Raw genomic sequence first — 14,055 nt, forward strand, 5'->3', positions numbered from 1 at the left:
CAAAGTCTTCTTGCATTGAGGGGGTGCTTGAGTAGAGGCCAAATGTTCATCTGCTACCTTAATACTAAACTTATAAATATATGTATATAGATTTATTTCCCCATCATCATCATATAAGTATATTTATATATGTACGTGCATCCATTTAGACCTCTATAAATGCCCTTTGGCTCCTACTTCTTTCCTCTATTTCCTCTTACTTTCCTCTTGTCCCACTATTATGCTCAGTCTTCATTTGGGTTTCAGTAATTCCGCATGATTACATCGCCCTTGATCAAGCCCTACCAAACCTCCTACACCCTCCTCGCCATCGATTTTAGATCACTTGTTGTTCCCATGCCCCTGCGTTTGTTAACACCCACATCCTTTCCCCCGCTTCCCCCTCTCCCATGTACCCCTGGAACTGTCAGTCCCGTTGTTTTCTCCTCCAGATTGTTTATCTGGCCTATCTATCTAGATAGACCAGCAGAGATAATAATATGCACAAAAAGAAGACAGAGCAAAACAAAGCAACAACAATTACAATAAAAGCCAAGGACAAAAAGAAAGAAAAGCCTATAAATAGTTCAAAGTCTATTTGTTGACCTTTAGGAGTGTTTTCTGGTTGAGTCTTATGTGGCGCCACACCCTGCCCCCAAAGTCTATTTTTGGTATCCCCTGGGGATTTCTTTGCTCTGCTCCCCTTGCTCTTCTGTTGCACACTTGTAGTGTTTCACCTTGGTGTGGTGGGGTCAGATTGGTTACAATTCCTGCACTGTGTCTCCAGTGTTGTCCCATGTAGCGCTATGGGTCAGTGAAGGACATCTTGTCTCATTGTGGGGTTGGCCCTATGGTCCTTTTTTTGCATTCAATGCTCTGAACAGGAATACCATCCTGAGGACTTGGTGGGCTAGGATGTGCTCCACTCTCTTCCTCCCCCTTCATTTGCTCATGTGTGCTCTGATCAGACAGGTCCCTCTCCCTAAGCTGTAGTTTCAGTGCTGTCCTCTCAAGTAAATTCTCCTGCGCTGTCCATGTAGTTGGGATTGGTTCTCTCTATTGGTTCCCTGCTTCATGCCGGTATGGCAACACATTCTTAAGCATCTGTTATGTGCAAAGCACTCTTCTAGGATAAAAAATAAGAGATAGATAGGGAAGGAGCCGGGGCCCTGGGGAAGACAACGACTGCTCTCCAACTTGATCCAAAACTGAGACCCAAATTATTAAGTCTTCTTCAACTTACCTGAAGGAGAAGCAGCTGGGATTGGACAGGCAGAGAAATTCAGTGCTGGGATTGGCCCATTGTTGATGCTCTTAATTTTGAAAAATTCATTTGCTTGGAACATATTATATATGAAAAGAAGTGGGGAGGGAAAAGATAAGAAAAGTAGGTTAGATTTCAGTAGACTTTAAGTATTATGGAAAGGAATTTATTTTTACATTGCAAAGAGTTATTCAAAGGTTTGTGTGTTTTTTTTCTCATTTTTTTATGAGACCAAATATGAAAATGCCAATACAGTATAATGGTATCGTCTTGAAACCTGCCAGTCTAAGATTCAAAATCAACTCTGTTACTTTGATACTTTCAAGAATACTTTCATCATCTGTAACCAAGGAGAAATATTCATGTATTTATCGACTCCATGTATTTTTAATCAAACAGACATTTATTCATTACTACTATCCCAGTATTGTTCTAGAGCTGTATTATCCAATGTAGTAGACACTAACTGTGTGGAGTTAATGAACATTTTTGATAAAATTAGTGTAACTTAAATGTTCTGTAAGTGTAAAATGTGCACCAAGTTTTGAAGAATAAGCAAGAGGAAAAGAATCTAAATGGCTTCATTAACATTTTTTATGCTGAATACAGGTCTCTATAACCATCACTTGTATATGTTGGATTATTTAAGATATATTATATAAAATTAGTTTTATGGCCTTAGTTTTTTAATTTGGCTACAGGAAAACATAAATTCTATTTCTGACCAGATGTGTGACCCTCAAAGATAGTACTTTTCTAGACATTGGGGCTGCCGAGAAATCGTTTGATAGTAAGAGAAACATAGTTTTCAAAAGCTTAAAAAATCAGATTCATATAATTTGGGAATATGAAATGAGTGCTACAGAAAAAATAAAAGAAATAGAGAGAAACAGGATAGAAAGGAAGTTGTGGGTAAAAAAAAATAAGAGCATTGGATTGTGAGACAGGGAAGGGGGCAATTTGGGTATATAAAATTTATAAGATAAGGTGACCAGGTTTGCCGATGGATTTGAGGGATAAAGAAAAGAAATATAGAATAATTATAGGTATTGAAAAATTCTTTAATGTATATAAATAATTGAATTGTATATTTTAATAAATAAAATACTAGAGGCACAAAACTAAAGGTATTTGAGAACTATTTTGAAAATGAAAAGTGACAAGGTATATAGAGCACCTAATATATTTGGTACATGTTACTTTTAGAAAATTATAACTGATTATAATTTGAAGGCAGAGGCTGAGTGGCAAATAGTGGTACACTAGAGGAAGAATTCTCTGGCATATGTATTAAGCCCAATTTTACTCCCACTTCCTACCAACCCAGGCTATGTCTCAAACAGGAAGTACAATTTTTTTTTTTTTTTGGTACTATCTGGAATTCTCAGAACCTTTGGCTATTTCCCATCCTTTCTTCCCACTCTCCACTTTTTCCACCTCCATTCTCTGGCACATCTATTCAATTGATTCACTTCTGCGAGCTACTTTTCTTGGTTAGTAGGGCTTATCTAACTTACATATTTGCCTTCCCTCAGGAATTCTTGCTAATGTGACCATCTGCTGAAAGATTTCTTCTGTGACTGATAAAATAAACCCGTGTTCCAAATGTGAATAGCATCCAGAGAATCCTACCTCTCTTCTGAATAGAAATCCCCATAGTCTCTTTTATGATTAAAGTGACTATATTCAGCCATACTAGGAATATTGAGGGTTTTTAGCCACTGCATAGGTTTCCGATCCCAGCTATTCCTTTGGTCATAACAGGGAAACAAATGCTCCATCTCAGCTTCAGCCATAGACTCGCTATGGCAGCTTCTCCTGGGATAACTGAACATTGTCCACCCATTTGGCTGGCAGACTACATTCTTCTAACCTAGAAAAACACACACTGTAACACACTAGTCCATCCATCTCCATTTGATATGTATGTAAATGAGACTTTTCCTGAGACAAAACAATAATGTTTGGAAGACAGTAAGGGAGAGATTATTTTATGCAGAAAGCAGATTTAAGCAGCTGGTTGGTTCATGAGTAACCAATTCAAGTTATTAATTCAGTAATGTGTATTTCATGTTTATTCAGCCTCTTCTTTGTATATGGAAGTGCTTGGGTACTACCAATAGTTAAGAACTAGGCTATTGACCGAAAAGTGTATCAGAGGAAATGGTTGGTAATTGGCTCTCAAAACTCCCATTGCCATCAAGTTGATTCTGCAGAACTGCCTCTTAGCGTTTCCAAGACTGCATCGTCTTTCTCCTACCAGTGTTTGGTAGGTTTGAACTGCCAACATGTAGGTTAGCATCCTCGTTCTGAAACACCATGCCACCACTGCTCAATTGGATGGCAAAAGTTTTCTCCAAAAGGCTGCAGCCTTGAAAACCCGGGGAAATGCCCTCAATCTTACAACCCAGGGGGTCACTATGTGTAAGAATCAACTTCGCAGCAACTGGTGTCTGTTTTCAGCGCTGTGACAGACACTGAGGATGCAGGAAGAATCAGTCCCACAGCTTTTTTAAAGTGGTCGCTTTCAAGATGTTTTTACAGAGATAATCCTAATAAACAACTTATTGTTTAGAGGACAAGAATTAATTCCAACCTGTGCCAGATTTTGTTAGAATTGAGAGAGGTCAGGGGTGTGGAAGAAGCCTGGGAGCCCAACAGGACTAGGGGATCAAAGGGCCCTTGAAGTCCGCGCGCGCGTGCGTGTGTGTGTGTGTGTGTGTGTGTGTGTTGAGTAGGTTGGGAGCAGAGGCAACAGCATGACCTAAATGGATTGGGACAGAAGGCATGAGCGAGAACAGTGGGAGATAAGATTGGCCAGGACGTTGCTGTCAGCCTGGAAGCTTGACTCTAGAAATTCCTTTTCAGTAAAGGGGGAGAGAAGGGGAAGACGCTTTCCTTCCTGCCTACTGCCTCTTTTCAAAGTTAGACGCCAGCCTGTCGGCAGCAACATGCACAAATACTGAAAATAGCTGCATTGCTTGGACATTTCATCTTGCCACTGGGTATGTGCTGAGAGGTGCAATTATTTTGCCTTCTGCTGGGGTATCAGATAGCTCCTCTTTAAGTGTGGCTTATAAACAGCTGCAAGAAGACTTCCATTATAGCCATAAAATCTCTCTAGCCAAAAAGGACATTAGTCATGAGAATTCCAAGAATGTCAAGCTAGTGCCCAGGAATTCTCCTTAGAATAGAGCACAAATGAACAAAATCATTCCATTATTCACTCATTTCCAAATAAGTTTGTGCTCTACACAACTATTTTCCAGAAAAGAAAAGAAAATGTGTCCTTCAAATTTCAATATTCCTTTGGGCTTTTGAAATCATCTATCTGTATAACTTAGGCTTTTCAAAAATTTATATAGCTTTATTGATATAAAACTCACGCATTTCAACACTACTTCACATACCATGCAATTCACCAATTAGAAATGTACAACTAGATTACTTTTAGTGGTTTTACAGATTTGTACAACTGTCACCACAGTCCATTTTAGAGTACTGTCATCCCCAAGAAGAAACCCTGGACCCATTAGCAGTAACCCTCCATTCCCCTCGCCTGCCGCTCCACTTGGCTTCTTACACAAGCTGCCCTTATTAAGTTTTACCTTTTTAGGGAACTTTATATGAATGGGACTATGTGATATATGTCTTCACTTATCATGTTTTTGTTGTTGCTGATTTCTTTTTTATTGCTATGTGGATAATAACACATTTTGTTGACACAATTAACATTTGGTTTGTTTCCACTTTGGACTATTATACATGATGTTGCTATAAGCATGGATGTACATTTGTTGTACATTTGGATGATATGGTTGCATTTCTCTTGGGTCTATATGTAGGAGTAGGATTGATGGGTTATCCTGGAACCTTCTGAAATTCTGATCGTTTTCTAAAGTGGCCATAGCATTTCACACGGGGGTACGAAGATTCCCATTTCTCAGCATTTTTACCTACACTTGTGATTCTTATCTTTTTTAGTCTAGCCTTCCGCTCATTGTGAGGTGGTGTGTCATTGTGCTTTTGAATGGTATTGTTAGATGTCTATTGGTGGCCAGGCAGCATCTTTTCATGTACTATTTGAATATTTGTCTAGCGTCTTAAAATGAATGTCTATTCAGATTCTTCACCCACTTTTTTTTTTCTCAGTCCACGAGCAGGTTTATTCTGAGGAGTGGTGCCCCCCGTCTGGCTGTGCTGTCAACAGGGGGGTGGGGGCGTACCACCTCTGGAATGCGTGACAGTAGAAAACTCAGTTCTGGGGGGTGAGGAAGACTCATTCCTCTTCATCCTCCTCAGCCATGCTCGGGGCTCGGGGGACCGAGCTGGCGCTGCACGCTGGATGGAGACAATGCTGCTGAGCAGGGCATAGCCCACCATGGCTGCCAGGCCTGCAAGCAGGGACAGGACCTGGCTCTAGCGCCAGTGTCTGGGCCCGTGGGTGCTGGACGTGGGGATGGCGCCTCAGCTCCTCCCCAGGGGAAGTAGAGGCTGAGGGTGTGGCTGCAGTAAGCACAGAGGTTGTGCAGCCCCAGGAGGTGGGCCTGCAGCTTCCCGCTGGGCAGCTTGGTCTGTAGCAGCAGGGCCAAGCAGCTAAAGACAAAGGCGTCCAGGGAGGTGGGGGCATCTCTGAAGAAGGATTTCTGAGAACCCAGGTGCTGCGAGAGAAGGGCCGGGCACTCCCCAGATTCTTGGTACAGCTCCTTCTCCAGCTCTTCCTCGTTCTCTGGCCGGGTTCCCCACACAGCAGCTGCAGATGTTCCCGGCCAGGCAGGAAGAATTTGAGAGGAAAGGGCATCGCCTCGGTGTACCATTTCTGGGTCACTTCCACATAGTTCTTGGCGTCTACCCAAAACATATGTATCAGCACCGGAAGCAGCTTCTCTTCCATGAGGGACGTGAAGGCCAGGGTGTCTGCCCTCTGCCCGGCTGACAGGTCGTATTCGGCATTGTACGGCTCGTTCTGAAGGTGGGTGATGATTTTGGGTGGTGTTGCGATGATCTCTCTGTGACTGGTGCGAAAGGGCGGGCAGGGTGCCTGAAGGGCTCCTCCAGGGGTGGGTGACCTTATGCACCTTGAGCGGAGTGCCGGTGAATCTGACATAGGTCAGCATGGTCAGGCTATCCAGGGCCACGGACGGCAGCCCCCAGCTCAGCCCACCCACTTAAAAAAAAATCATTTTATTGGGTGCTCGTACAACTCATCACAATCCATATATCCATCCATTGTGTCAAGCACATTTGTACATTTGTTGCCAGCATCATTCTCAAAACATTTGCTTTCTGTTTGAGCCCTTGGTACCTCCTCATTGTTTCACCCACTTTTTAATTATCCTTTCTTATTCCTTTGTAAGGTTTTAAATACATATCCTCCGTGCAAATTCTTCATCACATTTAAGATTTACAAATATTTTCTCCCATTCTCATGCTGTTAGTTGTTTTTTGACTTTCTTTAATTTATTTTTTAATCATTTTATTGGGGGCTCGTACAACGCATCACAATCCATCCATCCATCCATCCATCCATCCATCCATCCATTGTGTCAAGCACTTTTGTGCATTTGTTTCCCTAGCATTCTCAAAACATTTGCTTTCTACTTGAGCCCTTGGTATCAGCTCCTCATTTTCCCCTCCCTCCCCGCTTCCCCTTCTCCCTGAACCCTTGATAATTTATAAATTATTATTATTTTGTCATATCTTACACCATCTGATGTCTCCCTTCATCCACTTTTCTGCTGTCCATCCCCCAGGGAGGAGGTTATATGTAGATCCTTGTAATTGGTTCCCCCTTTCTGCCCCACTTTCCCTCCACCCTCCCTGTATCACCACTCTCACCACTGGTCCTCAGGGGTTCATCCGTCCTGGTTCCCTGTGTTTCCAGTTCCTATCTGTACCAGTGTATATCCTCCGGTCCAGCCGGATTTTTAAAGTAGAATTGGGATTATGATAGTGGGAGGAAGGAAGCATTCAAGAACTAAAGGAAACTTGTATGTTTCATCATTGCTACACTGCAACCTGACTGGCTCGTCTCCTCCCTGAGACCCTTCTGCAAGGGGATGTCCAATTGCCCACAGATGGGCTCTGGGTCCCCACTCCTTACTCCCTCTCATTCATAATGCTATGATTTTTTTTTTTTTTTATCTTTGATTCCTGATACCTGATCCCTTTGATGCCTCGTGCTCTCACAGGCTGATGTGTGCTTCTTCCATGTGGGCTTTGTTGTTAATTATATCCTTTGAAACACAAGTGATTTCACTCTCACATGTAAGGATTTGATCTATTTGGGGCTAATTTTTACATATGATGTTAGACAGAAGTCCAAATCAATCTTTTGCGGTCAGATCTTCACTTGTTCTAGAACTAGTTGTTGAAAAGACAGCCATTGTCCCCCCAAAACAGAATTCTTGGCAAAAATCAATTGACCATGATTATATGAGTTCATTCTAGACTCCAAATTCTGTTGTAATGATCTGTATGCCTCTCTTTATGCCGGTACCCTACTGTATTGATAACTTCAAATTTGTACGAAATTTAGAAATCAGGGGTGTGAATAACTTTTTTTCTTTCATGATTGTTTGTGCATTGACTTTCCATATAAATTTCCAATCAGCTTGTTGAGTTCTGTAAATAAGCTAGCTATAACTTTGATGATATTTGTGTTGAATGTGTAAATTAACTTGAAGAGCATTGCTATCTTAACAAGGGACCCTGGTGATGCAGAGGGTTAATCATTGGTCAGCTAACACAAGGTCCAAGGTTCCTGTCCACTAGTTCTTCTGTGGCACAAAGATGTGGCTCTCTATTCCCTATTTCTGAGATACAGTCGTCTCAAAAATCCTCAGGAGCCACTCTACTCTCTGTCTTGGACATTTACTATGAGTTGAAATCAACTTGATGGGACTGGATTTAATTTATTTGTTGTTTGCTTGTTTTGACTGTCTTCTGCTCTATGAATGTAAAATCTCTGTCCATCTATTTTGGTCTTTAATTTTTTTCATCATTTACTATATAATTTTCAAGAGTTTGAGGTTTTATATTTATTGATATGGTTATCCCTAAGCGTTTTATTATTTTGATGCTATTGTAGATTAAATTGTTTTCTTAATTTTAACTTGGGGTTGTTGACTGCAAGTGTACAGAAATAAAATAGAATTTTGCATATTGGTTTTGTATCTTTATGGAACTCAGTTGTCACTTTTAATAGGAATGCTTTAGGATTTTTTAATATACAAGATTATGTCATTTGCAAATTGTGGTCACTTTATCTCTTCCTTTCCAATCTATGCACTTTTAATTTCATTTTCTTCCTAAATTTCCCTGACTAGAACTTTCAGTACACTAGTGAATAGAATTGAGAGACTTGTCCAATCCCTTTTGTAACTGTCATTCACTGTTATGTTCCCTCATCCATTTATGATTTGATTGATCTGAAACTTATTTTTTTCTTAATCAATCTAGCTAAAGATTTATCAGTTTTGTTGTTTTTTTCCCCAAAGAGCCAGCTTTGGTTTCCATTGATGTTTATGTTATTTTTCTATTTTCTATTTCATTTATTTCCACTCAAATACTTACAGTTTCCTCCTTTCTTCTTGTTTAGCTCTTATTTGTTCTTCTATTTTCATTATCTTATCATTCGAGTTAGGATTTTGGCTTCAGACTTTTCTTTCTTAAGTTGAGGGGCTCACAAGTTTCATTTTTCCTTGGAGCTGGACCACAACTGCATCTCGGACATTTTGGTATGTGTGTCTTCATTTTTATTCATCTCAAGGTTTTTTGACAAATTGGTTATTTAGAAGTCTGTTGTTTCTACATATTTCCTTTTATTGGTATTTATTTTTATTCCATAGTTGTCAGAGAACAGCAGGTATATTTCACTCCTTTAAATTTTATTGAGGCTTTTTATGGACTAGCAGATGGGCTATTCAGGAGAAGGTCTCATGTGCACTTGATAAGAATGTGGATTCTGCTGTTTTATAGTGTGTTTTATGAAAGTCTGCTAGATCTAGTTGGTTGAAGTTGATTTCTATTTTCTTGTTGCTCTAAGCATAATTTTTCTATTCATTATTGAGAGCAGATGATTTATATCTGTAATCAATATTGTTGAAGTGCCTATTTTTCTCTTTAATTCTGTTAATGTTTGCTTTATTTATTTTAGAAATCTGTTCTTTTATGCCTATTTCGAATTTATTATATCTTCTTGATGGTTTGGCACTTTAATTATTTTTGAAAAGCCTCTTTACTTCTAGTGGTGACTTTTATCATATACTTTATGTGATCTATTATTAGTATGCCAATCTAGCTTTGTTATAGCTGCTGCTTACCTGCTATCGCCCCTTTCCTTATTTTATTTACTCTACTTGTGGCTTTGAATCTAAAGACTATCTTTTATAAATAGCATTTAGATTGATCATATTAAAAACTCTAATCTTATAATCTCGACTTTCTGATAATATATTCACATGTAATGGTATTCTCTACATAATTAAATCTATGCCTGGCATTTCCATTTTTTTTTAAAGTGTCATAATTTTTTTCTCTATTTCTTCATTGCCTGAAATTGATGAAACATGCAAATAAGAAGCATAAATTCTTATTGGCAATTGAAATGCTAAAACCTCACTTGATGGGATAGAACAACAGAATTGTATGTGAATGGGTATATTGAATTGTGTAAAACATGGGAGAAAAAAAACAGGAAAAAAAGGGTTCTTGGGGGGTACAGTGGCGGAAGACGGGGTAATAGGGGAGCTGATATCAAGTTGTCCAAGAAGAAAGAAAATATTTTCAAACTGATTTGGTAGCAATTTTTACAATTCTGCTTGATGAGATTGAACTATGGAATATTATGATATCTGTAAGAACTCCCAATAAAATGATAAATTTAAAAAAAGAAGAAAATGTTCTGAAATTGATTGTGGTGATGATTGCACAAGTCTTTTTAATTTGAAATAAATCATATGCCAATAAAATTATTTTTTTAAATATGAAAAAAGTAAAACGAAGAAGGAATCGTAGTTGGAGAAGGTGGTGCTAGAAATAAAGCTGGAGATTGCATTCTAGCATTTTGGAAACCAAAGATCCTTCATTTTCTTACTACCATCGAGTCAAATCTGACTCAGCAACCCTATAGGACAAAGTAGAACTGCTTCCTTGGATAAGTGAAGCTGCCAATCTTTAGAGGAGTGGAAAGCCTTGGCTTTTTCCTACTGAACACTTGGGTTTGCAACTGCTGACCTTATGTTTAGCAGACCACCTTGAAACCCATAGTACTACCAGGGCTCCGAACTTCTTCATGAGAAGAAGTCTTTAAATGACATAAATGCTGACTGTTCACTTTGGCCTTATTACAGGGAATAAACCAGGATTAATTTTATGGGAAGGGAGAATGGGGAGCCTCACTATTAGGAGCCAAAATTAGGCTAGGTATTGACTGTGGAAGAGACCATCAATCGCTCATGTATAAGTTCAGGTTGAAATTTAAGAAAATTAAAACAAAGCCATGAGAGCCAAAGAATATCCTTGAGTATATCCCCCACCTGAATGTTGAGCACATCTCCAGAACAGATTTGACACATTGAAGTCCAGTGATAAAAGATCTGATGAGCAGGTCAAGACGATGATATCCATCAAACTTGAAGAAAATAAAATGTCAAGAAAAAGACAGGAAAGAAAGGAAACATCAAAATGGATGCCACAGCAGACTCTGAAACTTGCTCTTGAATGTAGAGTACCTGAAGCAAATGCAAGAAATGAAAAACTGAATTGGAATTTTCAAAGAGCAGCTGGAGAAGAGAAAGTAAAGTATAATGAAATCTACAAAGACCTGGGATTAGAAAGCCAAAAAAAGAACATGCTCAGTTGTCTTAAATTGAATGAACTGAAGAAAATCTTCAAGCTTTAAGTTGCAACATTGAAGGATTCTATGTGCAAAGTATGAAATGATGCAAGAAGCTTAAACAGAAGAGGGACAGAATACAGACTCACTGTACAGAAAAGAACTGATCAACCGTCAATCACTTTAAAAGGTACACTATTACCAGGAACTGATGTCCATTGAAGGAAGAAGTCCAAGCCACACTAATGACATTAGTGACAAACAGGGCTCCAGAAATGGGTAGCACACCAGCTTAAATATTCCAAAAAGCTGATGAAGCACTAGACTAGTCTATGTAAATGAACATGGGAGACTTCTTCTGGCCAGCCAACAGAAGAAATCCATATTTTGTACATTCTAGAGAAAGGTGACCCAAAACAATGTGGACATTATTGAATAGTGTCATTAATATCACATACATGTAAAATTTTGTTCCAGATAAAACAATTTCACTAGGGAAATCATTGCCTATGTCAGATGAATCTTGCCTGAAAGCAGATATTCTTGCTATGAGTCTAAATCCACTTGATGGTAGTGAGTTCTATTGATAGTCTGTGTTTGGAAAGATATTGTTATCGTATCTTCCTTTACATCTTCTGTAGTTGTTTTCTCTAGTTCTTTGAGCGCGTGAAAGGGGCTTTAAAATATTTATGGGAAAATAGATTTTAAACTAGATTTTAAAAATACTGAAAATTTCCTTCAGACCTTTGGAAGCCCTCTGATCCTTATGATGATGGCTCTGAAGACTGTTAAATTTGACACCTCAGATGTTCTTTTCTGGTTTTATTGCACATTGGCCACACTTTCTTGTTTCTCTGTCTTTCAATTTTGTTGTTGGTGAAAACTGGACATTTTAGGCAATCTATGTTAGCAATGCTGGATGTTGATTCTACTACTTTTCAGTGCTTACATTGGGTTCCTGCATACTATTTGTTTATTGCCTTGCCTAGCCAGTTATAGTCAAGCCAATGTCGCCCCGTGTGTGCAGCTTCAATGCCTTGGGGATGCACATAGTCATTACAGAATAACGGCTTTCAGAGGATTCTCTTTTTCACACTCTTACCATGAATTTATCTGTTAAATTATCTCTACTGGAATCATATTTGTTAGACTCTAATAACTGGTGGCTGATATGTTTTTGCTGTTGTTTTTGTCAAAGCTTTGGAGCATAATCTAATCTAGTTAACTTTAGGCCTTTTCAGGGCTAGTTTAGAGGGGAAATCTTTATAGTTTGCTCTGGCACTGTTAATTTTCTTGGTTCTTTCTGGTAAGCTAGATGGACTTTGGCTTAACTTGTTCTAATGGGGCTACCAGCCTCCTCTTAAGTGCATGCTAACAAAATCTCCTTTCTGTTTGAGAGCATCCTTAGGCTTAAACTTTTTCACACGATATTTCAAATAAAATCTGTTCCTTGGAGAGTGTTTATGCCCTTTCTCGTCTTCTGCACTCCTTCACGCATCTCTGTTTCTCTGGTAAAATCTCTGAGCTACTATCATGGAACTAGAGACAGATATAGATGCCTCTTGCAGACATTGCTGATGGAGATGGTATCCTCTGGTCTTCTTACCTTGGTTTACCCCTGCTGGCATGGAACATTCGCCCTACAAGTGATTGAAGTTAAGCAACCAGGAGCTGCATATCCTTAGCTTGTTCCACCTGGGGTTGATTCTCTGCCCTGTACAGCAGAGAAGATGGAAGAAGAAAGCCTCTGACCTTTGGCTACAGCAACAGAAATTTAGTCTCCGCAACTCAGAACTGGGATAGATGACAAACGATGGTAGTGTGTTTCTCTTGGTATCTCTTGCCTGGGAACTGGTGTCAAAAGAATTCATTTATTATTATTAATAATGGGGAGATAATATATATATATCACATCATATAATAGTTTGATCATGCCAAGTAGAATTGTATAATTGCTACCACAACCAGTTTCCAAATAATTTGTTTTCTTCCTGAACTCCTTGACATCGTCTCCCTTTTAGCCCCCCTACCACCACTTTACACCCTCCCCCCGAAATCCTTATTCTACCTGCTCTCCCTATAGGTTCCTCAGTCCTGAGTTTCATATTCCGAAAAACACGAAAACGTATAACACAACTGCAAGAGGGTGACTTCCAATGGCATAACACCTCCAAGATAGACCCTGCTATGAACGAACAAACCAAAATAAAAATACAGAAAACGTTGAAAACCAGATCAGGTCCAGCATGCATCAGAAGAGGCGACCACTGACAAAGTTTTAGCTGTTCAAGTCAGGTGGATGCCTTTGATCTGTCCTCCTCTCTCCAATGCACTCTATTTACTAACCCCTTTCCTTCCTCCCATCCTCAATTGCAGATAGAAGGAGTTCCCCGGAGGCTTGTGTCCTATGTAATTCCCACAAATGAATCTTGGTCTCTGACTGACATTCATAGTCTTCCTCAAACTGGATTCTCACAATCTAGGCTCTGATACTAAGCCCTCCTTCGATTTCAGGTTACATGATTGACAATCCTTCGGTGACGGATAATGGTGTGCTTCTTCCGTGTGGGCTTAGTTGACATCTCACTTGAATGGCTGCTTGTGTGGAGACAGGCCTGGGACACTGTTTTATCTGATAGCCAGGCCCCATCTAATTCCTTTGCCACATTTTTCTATAGCACCCATATTTTCTGTGTTCACTTCCTGAGGGTGAGTATCAAGCAGGACCATGATGTAAGTTCTAATTATTCTTAAGTTGGAGCCAGGATTTAGTGAAAGCCCAAAACCCATTCCTGGATCTATGTTTTCTGGGGCTTTTTGTTCATTTATTATTACTTCTTGACCATACCATTCCCCCTGGGAGGCTTCCATCATGCTGCTCTGTGGGGAAGGGGTTTTAGAATGGCTGAGGGCCGCTGCCCAAGCCCCAAAGGTTCTTACTGTGCTTATTGAGATTTATTACATTTTTAAAACT

General features: G+C 39.5%; 1 protein-coding gene and 1 pseudogene across 1 annotated transcript in view; one reads left to right on the forward strand and one right to left on the reverse strand.

The window, feature by feature from the left end:
- ZMAT4 (zinc finger matrin-type 4) overlaps positions 1-14,055 on the forward strand; it is a 532,047-nt gene that overhangs the window by 273,340 nt on the left and 244,652 nt on the right. The window lies entirely within an intron of this gene.
- LOC101653248 overlaps positions 5,523-14,055 on the reverse strand; it is a 22,976-nt pseudogene continuing 14,443 nt past the window's right edge.

Source organism: Echinops telfairi, unplaced genomic scaffold (assembly GCF_000313985.2).
Source record: "Echinops telfairi isolate 266 unplaced genomic scaffold, ASM31398v2 ScPeMD7_9;HRSCAF=40, whole genome shotgun sequence".
Lineage (NCBI taxonomy): Eukaryota > Metazoa > Chordata > Mammalia > Afrosoricida > Tenrecidae > Echinops > Echinops telfairi.